Raw genomic sequence first — 15836 nt, forward strand, 5'->3', positions numbered from 1 at the left:
CTTATGATTTGCAGCACAGTCTAAAGATATCTATCTTTGAGGACTACTGTGCTGTTTTGACCTCTTACCAGATGGCTCATCTCTTTGAAAGATCTCTGCAGTTGACATAATCCCAAATGGTAAACGTTGAAGGCAGAACTGGCCGCTGCAGTGGCTGGTTAGCTTGGCACGCCTTGGAGCCAGAGGAATTTGCTAAAAGCCTGTAAACAGATGCCATGAATTTTCCAGTGCATTTCACTGCTCAGACAGGACTTTTAAGGTCAATGCCTGTTTGGCTGTTTGTACTCAGTCTCTATAATGTTACCAGGCAATCCTGTTGTAGTATGTTGCTTTTTCACTAATTCACTGGTGGGCCATTTTCATAGCTTGGTATAGCGTCAGGTCAGCTTCCATTTGTAGCTTTTGTGAATCATCTCGGTCTGCAATATCAAAGATGGGTGCATAACTAATCTAGCTCTCTGAGAGAACTGATGACAGCACGTGCATTTGTGCATTACCTTCCCATGTGACGCAAAGTGTCAAACATGCTAATCACAGCTTCATAATTATTTGCATGCAATAGTTCTGTAAGGAGCTGCAATATGTGTGCATGGAGTGACTCACCCAAAACAAAACATGAATCAAATTTGAGTGTACACAGAAGTGAAATGAACCACAGCGCACAGTGGGGTAAGAAGACAAATTCATTATCTTCACACATACTCACTTAAATAGTCCCCTTGGTCAGAATCAACTTTACCCCTAACCGATTAATTGGAAGATGTGCAGAATGGCACAGAAGGGTTTCATAGCAATAAAGGATGGCACAGCTTCAGAGAAACAATGAGCAATCTGCTAATGGTGACCTCTGACAAAGACTTTGGACACAGGATAGCATTACCTTTATTACGAACTGGCTCAATCCTCAATTTCTTTAAAGTATTGTATTTTTCATATTAATTTCTGCATCTATTAATCTGTTCTCATTTGGAGGTTCACCTTTCCAAAATTTTGTGGATGAATCTAGCGCCTCAAAGATTATGATCATTTATTTAAATTTTATTTGAGAACTGAGAAGGTAATTAATTAGACCATTATGAAAGCAACATGTTGAACTCAACAAAAAGTGTTTCTACCAAGAAAAGAACAGCAGATCAGTCCAAAGGCTTGTGGTGGACAATAAAGGGTTTCAGCCCTTAGAGCACTCTCTACCTAGTAGCAAAGAGCTGCTTTAGTTTCGTTTCTGCCTGTTCAGTCAGTGATCTTATACCATTCTCCATAAACTCTGTAACTGTCCCCTTGCTGAAATGTCTACAAAGCAGAATTTCAGAATGCTGCTTTTGCATATTGTGGTGAACTATGTGCTTGCCTGAATGATGAATGATAAAGTAGCCTCATTTGGCCAGTTAACTGCATTTCACACTGATCATAGCGCCATTGTGCTTCAAGACTGTGTCATTGCATTTGGCCACTTACGCAGCCTAATGCTGCATAGTCATTCAACATGCAATTACTTTTCCTCCCCCATCTCTGTGACCAGTAAAAGTGTCATTACTAGTGCTTTCATAAATTATGTCTGGTCATATACGTTGCTCACATTTGAGGCTCAAGTGCCCTGCATATTAAACTAACCACTGATCAGCCTATTTACCTTGTCACATTGAGCTTGAGGAAGGGAGAGTACGCTTTCCAGCACTATGTCAGTCGTAACTAACATGCGACACCATTCAAAAATGGTTTTACTAGAGAAATCCTGTTTGCTTACTTACTGTTCTCTTATTCTTATTCATTATAAGATATAGTAAACCCATTTTGGTAGTCATGTCACTGCAAACTGTAATGCAGTAACACTGATTATCTTATACATATTCTGATGAAGCACATAATTTCGCTTTTAAGCTTAAACATTCTGTTTTAAGTACAATATAAGGATGTGGCTTTGATGCCCATCAAACATGGACTTTTGATGTTAAACTATTGGAAGTTGGTATGTTTGGATTGAGAGAGGCAGTGAAAGAGACATCATGAGTATCTTGCCATTTTCTGCAAAGTGATTGCAGTCTTTTATGCATATAAACAGCAAATCTATCTGTGTGAATGTGTAGTAAAAATGTTGACCTATTGATTATTGACAAGGTAATAATCTGATTTAATATTCTTTTCATTCCATTTTTAATTTAATCATGCAATAAATTTCAGTCTGCATCAATGTGTGCACTGATGCACACAACTCATTCTTTTTGCTTGAACGATTTATTTTATTTTACCAGTTGACTTTCATTTTACCTAGTTGATTCTCATGATTATGCACAATAGTGGACTCATTAAGACAAAATATCACATAACACAATTATTCCAGACATACATTTACCTCACACAAGAAGGAATGTATTTGATTTATTGAACTGGACAAAATCATTTCTTGTCAGAAATATTTCTGTGTCAAAATGCACAGAGAGAGGTACAATAAAGCACAAATTCAGACATGCAATTTTTTTCCTGTGTGGGACAGAGCCAGTTCAAAATGAAACATGTATGTATTGAAGTGACTGTAAAGATGCTGTTATGATTAATGGTAATTCAGAAAGGCTCCAGAAACAGCACTCAGCCTGAGATTGCATTCTAATGTTGCAATATTTCTACATTATAATCTGGTTGTGATTGTAAAGGGCATTTTTGTGCTCACTGTTTTAAGTGTCCATATGATTTTGGGTTGTTTTTTCTTGCAATGTAATATTATGAATTAATTTAATTGATAGTGTTACTCCTTATGCAACTAAAAATATTTTTTAAGATGCATTTGGGTGCTTTGCTGTATTAGTTTGCGCTGAAGCCAGACCATTTTGAAGGTTTATTTACTGTATTTGGTTAATGATCCATTGAAATAGACATTGGTGCTGCTAAAACATGTTTACCAAGAACAGTCCTAAATTAATCTTGTGCTGTGTAATATGGAGTACCAAAAGACAGAATAATAAACTTTGAAATCAGGTTTGACATTCAGTTTCTGAGATGTAGTGACCTTGGCTTGTTTCCCCTTCACAGCCTCCTGGTGCGTTTCTGGCTGATTGAGAATCCTTTCAAGGATTCTACCAGCACATTTGTTGGGTTGATGTGAAACTTAGAGCCCTGCTCCCAGTGCTTTTGATTCATCTCTTGCTGTCAGGGATTATCAGTCCCATTTTCTCCTCACTGGTAGATCAATGCAAAGGGACACTTCACTGGATGGGAGAAGCTCTTACAAGTGATTTGGGAAGACTCCATGAATTCTAAGCACCGTCTTCATCGTGAGAAGGTGGCTAAACCTCAATCTGCCTCAACAGTTTTACTTCATCAGTCTTCCATACATTTCATGGGAATTACTCTTATTCTTTGGGTTCTCTCTCTCTTAAGAAAAAAAGAAAAGAAAAGAAAATACAAACCTGTATATCATTTTCTGTATGTAATCACTTCAGTAAGTTAGCTTTGTTGTGGGGTTTGGGGCAGTTGGACGGGGAGGCACAGCTTGTTTATATTTATATTTAGGCCAAATGAGAAGCTGCTTTGGCTGATGTGCTTTGTGACAGAGCAGTTATTATAAGCCTCATTTATGATCATAGAAGTAGCTCATATATTTCTCATAAAAAACTCCCCTTATATGTTAGTAGACACTGAATACCTGTGCTTCCATTTTTAAACAGGGCAAAAAATGATTAGATACACTGATTGATTTTCCCTGACTTTAAAAGCAGCCAGACTGCACAATTCCCAGATTTGAGCATTGGTGTTACATTAGAGCTGTTTATCAGCAGGTGTATTGTGTTTGTCTGGTCCCAAAATGACTTGAATTTAAGCTTTTCTATTCTGTTACTATTTCAGCTGCATCTCCCACCCATGCTGTATTTACAAAATCCAGCTCATTGGCTCATAAGTTAAACAATAGAGAATGACAACATTTCAGAACCTGACTTCTTTGCCTCGTTGACTCTAAGTAGAAACTTCCACAAATGACAAAGTCACAGCATGTAGGCATAATTTTAAGTAATTAGTGTTTGGTCTAGCAAATGAGGCCTTCCATTGCTTCCAGAGAATCAGGTATTTTAGTTTTGAAATCTAGCCTCTCCAGTGCCCTCCTGTTCAGAGCAGTCAAGGAGCGTCAGATGTGAAAAAGGAGTTGGGTATTTAATCTGCTTTTTGCGCCTGAGAGGTAAAGAGGCATGTAAGTGAACCACAGGGTCTACTTGATATCCTATTGCTCTGGTCCAACAAGCACAACGGAACATGTCTTATGATGTTTTCTTCTTCTTCTTCTTCTTCTTCTTCTTCTTCTTCTTCTTCTTCTTCTAATATATTACGTTGCTGCAAGTACTGTTACTGGATGCTTAATATATTTTATCAAGTATATTTTTCAGTTTGTAGATATCAGCATCTGAAATAATAATAATAATAATAATAATAATAATAATAATAATAATAGCTATACAAACCTTATCACTTGAAGTTGCATCCTCACTAGGTTTTAAAGGTCTATTTTAAAAATAAATTGACCCTGTATTATCTAGCCTACACTACATATTTTTTTTGCACCAGCTTAAATTAGGTTATTTAAGTATCTGAATAGGGATCACAAATGTAAATTACCTTAAGTTCTCTGGCACACTTGAGCCATGCATTGTTCGTATTAGATGAATGCATGAATTGAACTGAACTTTTTTTCAGTAAGCAACAGCAATGTGACTTTGACAGTATGGTGCAGCAAATAACTTGTCACCTGAAGGGACAACATTTAAAATGAATTACCATCATGAAGAAATACGTATTGGCAAATAAGAATAGAATCCCCATGCTATCCAGCAATAAATCTGCAGGTTGACAGCCTGTGGAAAGCTTCAGGATTTGAATTATGATTTGGGGGCCATTACCATGAAATCTGAAAAAATTACCATGAAATCTACTGTGTTTTTAAGAAAGTTTTGGTGTTCTAAATAGCCTTGCTGAAGTTTTTGTTTCATTGGTGCTTATTGTAGCTCACATGTTGTTCATAATGTTACTGGTATTGCTGAACATGAGTTACAGTTACACCCTCAAATGACTGGACCAGCTTTTGTGTGCTCAGAGTGTATGGTTTGCATAGCAGATGAAAGGAACCCAAAATAAAACATATAAATGAAACTTGTAGCTATCAGTCTTGGTGTTCTTGGTATGTGACTACTGCTGATGAAAAATAAGTATTATTATTACCCTCAGCTTTCCACTGTTTATTCAAATGAAGTTCAAAAAGAATCCTAAAAGAATATTTCTTTTCCAATAGACTTCTGTATTCATGATTTTTTTTTTTTTACAGAAAACCAAACAGCACTTGATGTTTCAACATATGTCAAGAGGCTGTTATTGTGCAATCCAGACAAATGATTTCTTTTTTTTTTTTTTGGAGATAACTTTTTTTTTATATAGATAAGATAAAAGACAACTTTGGGAACAAACTCCTTGCTGCACTTCTATCAGAGTAACAAAATGTCTGTATCATGATTTAAGTGATTCGTGAATTACATATTCATTAACTATAATAATGAGGTACGAGGTAATGACACGAAGACCAATACCAGTCAGCCATGCAGCTGCAGTCTGTAGGGAAAAGAAATTCTATTGTGTTATTGTTTGAACTTGGGTCATCTCTTGACTCACCTGCACAGGACTTTTTTTCTATGCATGTCACAAACTAAAAACTGATAAATAATTAATGCTGTTGACCTAGTGGATATATTCATAATTATTAAAGAAATATGAAGTATTTCCTCAGTAGGGACAGTTTTATGTCTACAAGCACTGCCTCGAAGCATTCCACATGATAAAGTTCTCTTAGAGACAGGATACATTCAAATGAATAGCACAGGTTTGGATTGTCATGCATTATCTGGAGCACAAAATCTGTTTATTATAATCTGTTACAGAATATATTCTCTTATGAATCATGTCACAGATCACAATTTCGGAGCTCTGTTATAAAATGTTTCTATATATGCACAACAGTGGACCTCTTTCCCCCACTCTCTGTGGAGTACACTTGTGTCTCCGAGGTTGTTTTCTCTCATCCTCTCCTTCATTCTCTTGGAGCATAGCTCTGTCCGTGTCTACCCCGGTCCTTTCTGTTCAGCTGCTCACTGTTAAGTGCCTCACAACTCTGTGTGTTGAGATGCCCCATTGTAACATCACACAGTTTAAAGGGTGAACAGTTGTGTAATTGCTCCCAAAGGGTATTCTCACAACACCTTTGCTCATACAGCCCTGACTGGTGCACTCTTGTGAGATTCATTTTTACTGAACCAGATTAAATAAAATGAACTGGGCCCTCTGTTCTTGGCCCAGACCTCACGTGTGGTGTTATGACCAGACCTCTGGGACAAGAGGTGTTCAGATGTTGTAAACTATGTCGCGTGTATGCCCTTGTCTTTATTTAAGGTCACACAAAAGATTTCACAGATTCACAGATTTAGACTCTGTAAATAAATTATGACATAGTTAAGTTATATAATTTTAGAAATGCTAATATAATATAATGTATTGCTTTGTAGTATAAAAGCAATGTTTAAGGTAGGTTTCACTGTTTAGCTAACAATGGTCCAGGTGGACTGATACACTTGATGCTCATTGGAATAAATAAGTGTGACTGACATGTGGTTTTTTTTCATGAGTTTAAAATGTACTTATTGTCTTATTTAATCTTAACCTTACAACATAATTTGGTAAAGAAAAGCAAAGTATCACACATTAGGCTTCAGTTTAAGGGATTTTATAATTGCATGGTGTTAACATTGCTCAAGTACCTTGAGCATACCTGTATATCCTCTGCTGGTTGTCATGTGATTAACATGTGATCAAAGGCAGCTGGATGTCAGCACAGTATTTTACCTGACCCTTTTCTTTTATGTCAGAATGTGTGACAGTGTGTTTATGTTGTAAACAGATTTCCCTTTGATTTCAACATCTATGCAGTTCCTTACCTTACATCTCTGTGTTATACACATGTTGCATGGTATCAGTGCAATCACTCTCCAAATAACCCACACACTTTTACTTTGCAATTTGCATTTTAAAAAGTAGTTAATTGTTGTTGTGTACTGTCATTAAATTTTTCTATTATGTTTGAACCTTCTTCTGTGAGTACTCCTTTGACAGTAAGTCTATTGTAGTAAATGCATATATGCAGTACTGCTTCAGTAATCCTATTACTAGTTCAAGAGTTAGTGCTGGGTAAGTCTAGGCTGAGTAAGATCATTTTAGTAATTCATGGCGCCATAGCCCCAAGCTGAGTATCACACAAAATCAGTCAGACAAATAGTCACATTAATAATGAAAGAGAACAGTATAACGGTGTTTAATGCTTCTATGAACAAAACAACTTTCCTTAGATCAGAATAACTGCATTTCCTACACAGACACAGACACAAACATATGAGTAAATTGACACCATTAGGTCACCAGATGATAATACTTGTGTCTCTTTTATTTGATAATTACCTGACTCATTCTATCAAAATATATTATGGATAGATAATTAAAATAGAAATAAAATAATGAAAATGCTAACTAAAGTTAGACGAATATTACCAAAAATTAATTCAAAAATAGGTGATGGACTAAGAAAGGTAGAGACACGTTCATTCATTAATGCAATGATAATTTAATTTACTTTTTTTCAAATTTATGCTTCTTTCTTCACCCAAGAAGGATAATAATAATTCTATCACTTAAAATATTCAAACTGCAGACGTATAAGTCATACTGCTCAGGACATCAAGTCTTTTCTCTGCAGGATTCACTGGCGAGGGTTTTACAGTGCCTTGAATAAGTGAACAAAACTTTGACTAAATTTGAACTGAGTTGTTGTACAGTATGTAACCAAATAAAGCTAAAGGTAATATCATCTTATATGAAATGCGCACTCTATGGTTATGTATGAAATTAAATGATTAATCTGGCTAGTGATTCAGTTTTAAAATGTGTCAGAGATTAGTCATTTTAGAACAGTCCTTTCTGTTGGGGGCATTTTCAAATCATTGACCACTGAATTTTCCATATAACAAGCATGAGTTCTGAATTGTTGTAGAGGGCCATTGCTGAAAAGACATCTAAAGTTTTCAGCTTGGTTGTGTTGCTTTTGCCTTTGCCTTGTCATCTCCCCTAGCTAATGCCCTAAGTGACTGATGCCAGTCTTTGTGCTGCCAGTTTAATTTAAGTACAGTCACTGATACACTGACATAGCCCCTGTGACTCTTCAGCACAGGTCCTTCAGAGATCGTTTAAACCGATTCAGATCTATCGATAGATATGTAATATCTGACACAAAGCAGGCATCAATAGACTTTCTCAAATGTAAGAATATATTATATTCTCTTGTAAGCATGATGGTTCATTCAATCATACTTATGCCTTATCAAGACTTTTTCAAATGGAAAGACACAACGCAAGATTTGTTTTTGTTGTCGTTGTTGAGCATCACAGATTTGGATTATGTAATTAAAACATTAATCAGTTCTGAATCCTTAATAAATTACATCAGTCTGTAAATGGATTCCTCTCTTGGTCAACAGTACCTTTGATTTCAGTGTAAGGATGCCCAGTTATATTGTGCTTCATTTTCCTTGTATTCCTCATGATTCAACTGTGGCATAATTGACCTTTTCCCCAGTGCTCATAGTTACATGGAAATCCACTGATACTATCTGCTGCAGTGTGGTTGAATTTGTTAGTTAAGATTAGTGAGGTAGAAACAGTGTAATTTCCCATGTCCTGCATGACACAGACACAGAACCTGTCTCCACTCCTGATTTTTCTGTTCATACCATTGCAAAGGATCACGTTAGAATGACAAAGATTAGAACTGTTACTAAAAATGCTAGAACCTGACTGCAGCCAGATCTGATCCCTTCATGACTACCCCCTTTGGACTGACATCCAAAAGGCTTGGACATGAGTAATGTGGTAAGAAACCACTTTGTTTCTGGTTGGTTTAATGGGGAGCCCAGAGATAATCTGTTTAAACATGCCAAGGCATAACAAATCTTTAAAATGAACTAAGGGAAGGGGTTAGGGACTCATTAAGGACATAATCGTACATTGCAAGCAAGCATTTTCCTAAAATATTGAATGAAACTGCACATTCAGTCAGTTTGTAGGTGAACACCATTGAACGCTGGGCAACAGTTGTGCGGTGTAGAGGCGCCAAGTATAGCCTACTGTTGACATAACTTAGCAGTTATGGTAGACAATCGATATATTACAGTAATAACACAACAAAAACATATAACTATACAGTCAGGACAATTACAAAAAAAAATGCAGAGCCGATTGACTATTCATTCTCCTTCCGCTGCTGTGTTGAACTGTATCGGACAGAGAGAGTCCAATCCATGATCCAGTCCACGCTTTAACGGAAACAGACTTCCAAGAAACAGGAGGGGATCTAGGGATGCATGTGGATTGGGCGCTCCGTATTTGTCAGGACTGGAGGAGGCTGGGAAGAACAGTCTGTTGTGTCCAGGCCGCCGTCGATGTGGATTGTCAAATCACTGCGTCTAGAAAAAAATCTGACGGGCAATATATCGCGCATTTGATCGGGTTGTTATGCCTTACTGGCGATGAATGACTTGGGAAAAGACAGCCTACATTGAGGAAGGCCTGCTTACTGATATATCCTTAATTTGAAGGTGCCGCATTTTTTGCCAAGAATGTTTAGCAGCTGGTGACAACAACAAAACGCACATTGCTACTGGGGGAGCATGACTGCCGTCTTAGGGTAGAATGAATCGTTTAACAGATTACTAATTTCAGCGGACCTTTAACTTCGTGGTGGTCTACCTCTAGTTTTCGGAGAGGGCCCAGTTTGTCTTAAGTGTCGGTGGTTTATGTGTAGAGCCGTTAGCAAATGCTAACTTTAGCAAATGATAAGCAGCTCTGTGATGTAGATCACCGACACTGAAATTTGCATTCTTGTGGAAGGACGGTTTACGTTAGTGAGAGGGAACTTTATTATGTATTGTCAGTTCTGCGAAGAATTCACATGAAAACGACACGCTCAGCAGAATATTTCACACTGTTGTTGTGATATTATGATTAAAGGGACAATTCTTTGTTTCTGAGCTCAGACTTAAATAGATTGTCAGATTCAGTTGAGTGAAGCTGAAGTTATTTGCCTTATTTGACGAAGAAGCAGACTTTTAATAGATATACTTACTTTAATGGTTGTTATTTTTACGGCCGTTTCCAAGTTTTTTTTTCCAGCAAGGAAGTCTATCTGTGTTATAAGTAAATGCTTTTTTAATGCTATCTAATGGCATGACGCTGTAACTATTTATTTTCTAGTAATATTTGAACAAAGCAAGAACACGTGGTTCTTTCTAGACATTTTGTGGAAGATGAGTGCCCCTAGGACAAAATCGTAATTTAACTAATGCTTCTGTAAGTAAAGTGGTGTACAACTTGCTATACTTATTTGTCTCCAAGTCATAGCCTACATGGTTATGTTCAGTTACTGCAGAGCGCATTATATTGCCCCACAGGTTCTGTTTAATAGTAAGGGCCTTTAAAGAATACAGCAACTCTAACTATCATTTAGGCTGTTAGTGACCACACAGAGGCTGTATTGTCGTCGTCGGACGACTTTAAGGACAAGGCGCTTAACCTATTCACACTGAGTGGCTTTAAGTGGACACAATCTTATTACATCTCTCCAGGTAGGCTATTCATTTGTCAAGAAGTGTTAGGTTGTAGTTGCTATTAATGTGCATTCGCTTTATTTAATGCACCCCCATCATGTGGTCATAAGCTGTGGTTTGTTTCATCCCAGGGATATTCCTCATTCCTAAGTGATATCTCGGAACAGTTTTCTTGAGTAAAATACTGTGAGTTAGTGTGTTCAAATAAATGTCGGCCTTACGTTGAAATGAAATTGCTAATTTTGCCATATTCGGGCCAATTTTAAATATCCAGGTAAAAGTTATGCATGCGATAACACCGTGTAATAATTGGCTATAAGCCTTTTAAAGTGTTGCCATAAAAGGCTGTTCCATACTGTGGCTGCGCCATTGATTTCCTTGATAAAAACTGCCTGCTGTAAAATTCACTGCTGTGTTCAATATAAATATTTTCGCTGTGGATGGCTCCCATATAGAGGTGTTAACCGCACAGTAGAACGGTCATCTGCTTTGTCAAAGGCGTCTCCTACTCCTAACGCCTTTTGTTTTGTTCGTTTTTTGGTTGTTTGTTACGTGCAGGCTACATAAATTCGCGCATTACATTTACTATAACTCCGCATTAACCTTCAGACCTTTTATTTTAAGCAGTGCCTTAATGTGACAGTCGGTGTAAAGTACTTGAAATAATGCTGTTCTTCATATTGTAATCGGGTTTGCAAAGAGTGTGTAAGGCTAAACAGACTCACTGAGAGTCTGAGTCCTTGTCATGTAATCATGCTCTTATTAGGATGAATTTGGCAGTATTACATGGTTGTTAGGCAATATGTGATTTGTGTCCTGGGCTGTCCTGCACCCAAGTGATGGAGATGATGTAAACTGCGATCAGTAGAGTTGCATAAATATTTCCGGTTTGGTTAACTATCATGCATCTTTAAGCAGCCTACTGGACATGTTTCCCAGGCCTCTGTTATTTAAGAGCAGTTCAATATTTAGCCTGTCATCACAAGAGGGATATTTGCAGTTGATGCACTTAGATCTTTAAGACTGTGCTCCTGACATGCTGGAACAGTTCAATCACTATTCTGCTACAAGGCGCTAATTGTTCTCTCTCTCACCACCCCAGCAGTGACCTCACAAAGCTTGCCTTTATTCTCAGTGAACTCTATCATTTGCAGTTTATTAACACTGACCTATTGCCTGACGATTTTCTTTTCACTGATTCAGTTATAAGCCACCAGAAGACGAGACCTGCTTTCACAAAGCTAATAATTTAATTGACAGCTAAACTTAGAAGATAATATAATAATTGATAATGCCTGTGATGGTCAGATCTTTTTAAGAAGTGAACACATGGCTTCTTAGAGCTCAGAATAAAAGAAATACAATTGAATATGATATGCCGTCTTGAGCAGTGTATTCATGAGTGGTTTTGATGTGAGCGTGTGTACAGCCTCTAACACAGTTGTCACTCAAACTGGGCTGAGGTTGGTGCCAAATCATTTGTTGTGACGGTATGATATATCATACATGGAAATTGGGTCACTGGCCCCACTGTGGTTGTGCAGGTTCAAAAACACTTGTACTTTGCTTGTTTGTTGTGGCTAACATCTGCCTTAGCCTGATGTTGTACATACTGAATTCCCAATGTGAGTGGGGAAAGCGGTGACCTTACATTTTGGATAAAGCAGTCTGGAAAAAGATTGTTCATCCAATGCTGTATAAGTACATGTTTTCATGTTCCATAACTGTCTCACTTGTAAATAGAAAAATAGTGATTTTTTGCTATACATTTTTAGGCTGTAGCACAAGTTCTAGACTTGGTGGCTGCCTGGTTTCAGTACAGAGGGAACACCCTCACACATCTGCCCTACAACATCTACAACATGAATCCAAGCAGTTGTCTAAAGAAAATACTGGTCTGCGCGGAATTGTCCTTGCACTGTCCATTAACCTCTCCACTGGGGTGTATAAACGTACATCCAGCCTGTGGTTCTCTCAGAGGCTGCACAGCCACCTGCATCAGACTAAATCAACACTCAAAGTCCAGCTTGACCACTTTGCACTATAAAGAATGAATTGTTGAGATAGGTCTATGTTTCTGAACCGGACCATCAAAGCTCTATTTCATGCCTTGTGAAACAACGACCATACATTTACATGTTAAACTGTCTTTGTGCCCACTGTAAGGGAACTCCTTTGCTTGGGTATCCCATTGTGAATATAAGAGGGTCTTCTCCACTGAAAGAGCTCTTGAACATATTGAAGAAGGACACCACAAACAACTTAAATGCCTTTCCACGTTTTGATGAGTACTGGGTGTGATGCAAGCTTTGTCTGAACATTATCTCTTCTCCTGTAGCCTGTGTGCAGACCTGATTTTTAATAAATTTCTTTTATCTTTATACTTATTCATCTTAATCCACATTTTAATCCACTTGATCCTGCACGGTCCAGACATTAATTGTTTTTGTTTCCTTTTTAATAGGCAGATTGATTCATTTGTTTTAAATCAATTATCACTTGAAAACACTTGACGCACAGCCCATACCTCCATACCTTCCATGTTTTTCTCAGTCATGCTTTGTTGACTCTGCTTTGGTGGATCTGTCTCTCCCTGATTGGGGGGGGGGGGTGTTGTTATGTAGGGAGGAGGCCTTCAAACAGATGGACTGTGATTCATTGACTGTGCATGATAACTGGTCGTGTCCATGCACTAAATACTCGGGGATTTTTTTAAAAAAATAATCTATGTAGGTAAGGTTTTCTGGTCTTCATATGAGCTCTTTGGGTTAGCATAATCACAGTCAGCATTTATGATCAACAACATATAAGCCCCCCTTCAGCTCTCTTTTCTTCTCTCTTTGTCTGTTTCTTTCCCTCTCTTAACATTCTTACTCTATCATGCAGTAGGGAACATGGAGCATATGGTTTGTCTTTGTCTTTTTGTCGTTGTTGTTTTCAATTGTTTAAATAGCTTAGTTTTCCTCTGTATGTTTTGTCTCACTGATATGTCAGTTACAGAGATAGATTCCATTGTAACATGGTGTCTGATAGCGTAAACTTTGACAGTTACCCCAGATTCACTTTATTTCTGTACAAAGGGAGCAGATTCAAGTCTTAGAAAGAGACAAACATAGCAGCAAAGATGATAAATATTTCAGTAGATGGTTTTCCCCTCCCTTGCCTTCAGCTCTGAGTGTGTTTGATTAATTGACCTCTCTAAAATTGTAACGGTCCACGTCCCTTGAGACTGTACGCAGTACCTCATCTCCTAGCTGTTTGATAAATATAGGCCACGATCTGCTTGAATTGGAAATGCATTAACTTCATTGTGAGCCTCAGTACAAGCGTGTAGCTAGCCATATCTGTGTCTGAAATTGCTGGTCACAACATGGAGAGGTTTGTTTGAACAGTTGGAGGTGAATGAGATGGAAAAAATGTAAGCACATGATCTGTAGAGGCTTTGATTCTATGTGTTTTGGGAGGTGAAAGACTTTTCCTGTAAGTTGTGCTCTGTGACTAGAGATTTTGTCACCCTGATAATGAAACAGCATACTCTCTTTCTCAAATCAGCGAAGTGGCCTGGTTTTCTTGAGTTAGGAGGAGTGATTTGGGGTGGTAAGCAACCATTATGGATTTGAATTGATTTGCTTTAGAGGTTGAAATCCATCATAACTGAAAGTGGAATGGCAGTCACTGCTTACTGCCGAGTGATCTATAACACAGCAGTTCATAGTTGAACCTCACTCGTCATTTTAAAATTTACACTTGTATACCTTAACTAGCGTAAAAATTAGGGATGCACCTAAGAGTACTTCATCAAAAATATTCGATTGAAAATAGCGAAAAATAATGCATTCGGCATACGGCTGAATGATGGAATGAGTACAAATGTCGAATCTGTAACCCTCTCCTGCTCTGTAAAACTGAATAACCACTATTTTCAATGGCGAACAGGTCAGCAGTATTCAACATTTCACTGTCTCTGAAAATGGCACCAGATTAGCAATTTGTAAAAAGCTAGTCTTTGAAGTATCATAAAAATGTAAGTGAAAGCGAAAGGCATTATTGAAAAAAATAATGGAATTTATCACCTTGGATGACCAGCCTGTTGTCGAAGGCACTGGGTTTGTGTTTTGACTGTTTGAGGCACCGTCACACGGACGCTGTTTTTCTGATATATGTCTGCCAGACACGTATGACAAGGGCTGTGTACACGTTTCAATTTGTTGAGTACAGTTTGTTTTTTGAGGCCTTGTTGTTATTGTAAAATCACTCTGGTTGATGGAAGAACATGCAGTGAGTCGTTATTTACTTAATAACTGTAAAAGTTAAAAATTTTGTTACATGCTTTTTTTTTTTTAATTAAGTCAGTTCAGTCTTTTGAAATAATGTCCTTTTGAAAAGACAAACACTTCTGTAATTACATTTTTAATCACCTTGTGGTTCTGTGATTCAATTTAATCGAAAACCATAAATTACAAGACAAAATTGATTTAATTTATGCAATGTTACTAAAACAAATTGACAAATAAATGATAAAATTCAGGTGCTTGGTATTCGATGTTTGGTATTTGACACAGTGTTTCTTGAAGTTCCATTTTCGTCCTTGGCGAAGTTTTTCATTTTGGTGCATCACTAGTAAAAATGATGGAAAATAGGACATGTCATTTGTTTTGGTTGTTGTCCTCATGTCTGGTTTCATTTGAATGTTATGTTTTGAGTGAGATGACGGTCTCTTTTCTTTTGTGGTTGTTTTGCCATCATAATATGCTCTCAGTCTGGGACAGCAGCCATGCATTTTGCATTTTCGTTTCCTTCCCATGCAGCAACTGTTGCACTGGATCATAAAAGTATTGTTGACTGTGCAGATCACAATGCCACGGCAATGATCATTTCTCAGACCTGTTAGTCATTTACATGAGAATGTGCTGTGCCTTACATGTTCATATTTACCAGATCATGTGACATTTTTGCCTCCTTCTTGTCATTATCATTATTTTTTTTTTAAGAAAAACGATTTTATTCATTGCAGAATCCATTGCATGCACTAATTGTGAGAAGATGCACAAGAAAAGACACCTCCAATTTTGGTCTGTCTATAAACTGCTATCATTTACTGAACAATGAGCTCATTCACATTTCCCTGAATTAAATGCATGTTGTTTGTTTTGTCAAATCTTC

General features: G+C 37.5%; 1 protein-coding gene across 1 annotated transcript in view; it reads left to right on the forward strand.

Annotated features, from left to right (window-relative positions):
- The first annotated feature begins 9516 nt into the window (after window positions 1-9516).
- The window catches only part of LOC115812044 (LARGE xylosyl- and glucuronyltransferase 1), a 37937-nt gene continuing 31617 nt past the window's right edge, over window positions 9517-15836 (forward strand). The window contains exon 1 of the mRNA XM_030774528.1: window positions 9517-9665. The gene's annotated coding sequence lies outside the window, so the exon portion shown is untranslated. The remainder of the gene's footprint in view (window positions 9666-15836) is intronic.

This window comes from Chanos chanos, chromosome 1 (assembly GCF_902362185.1).
Source record: "Chanos chanos chromosome 1, fChaCha1.1, whole genome shotgun sequence".
NCBI classification, from domain to species: Eukaryota; Metazoa; Chordata; class Actinopteri; order Gonorynchiformes; family Chanidae; genus Chanos; species Chanos chanos.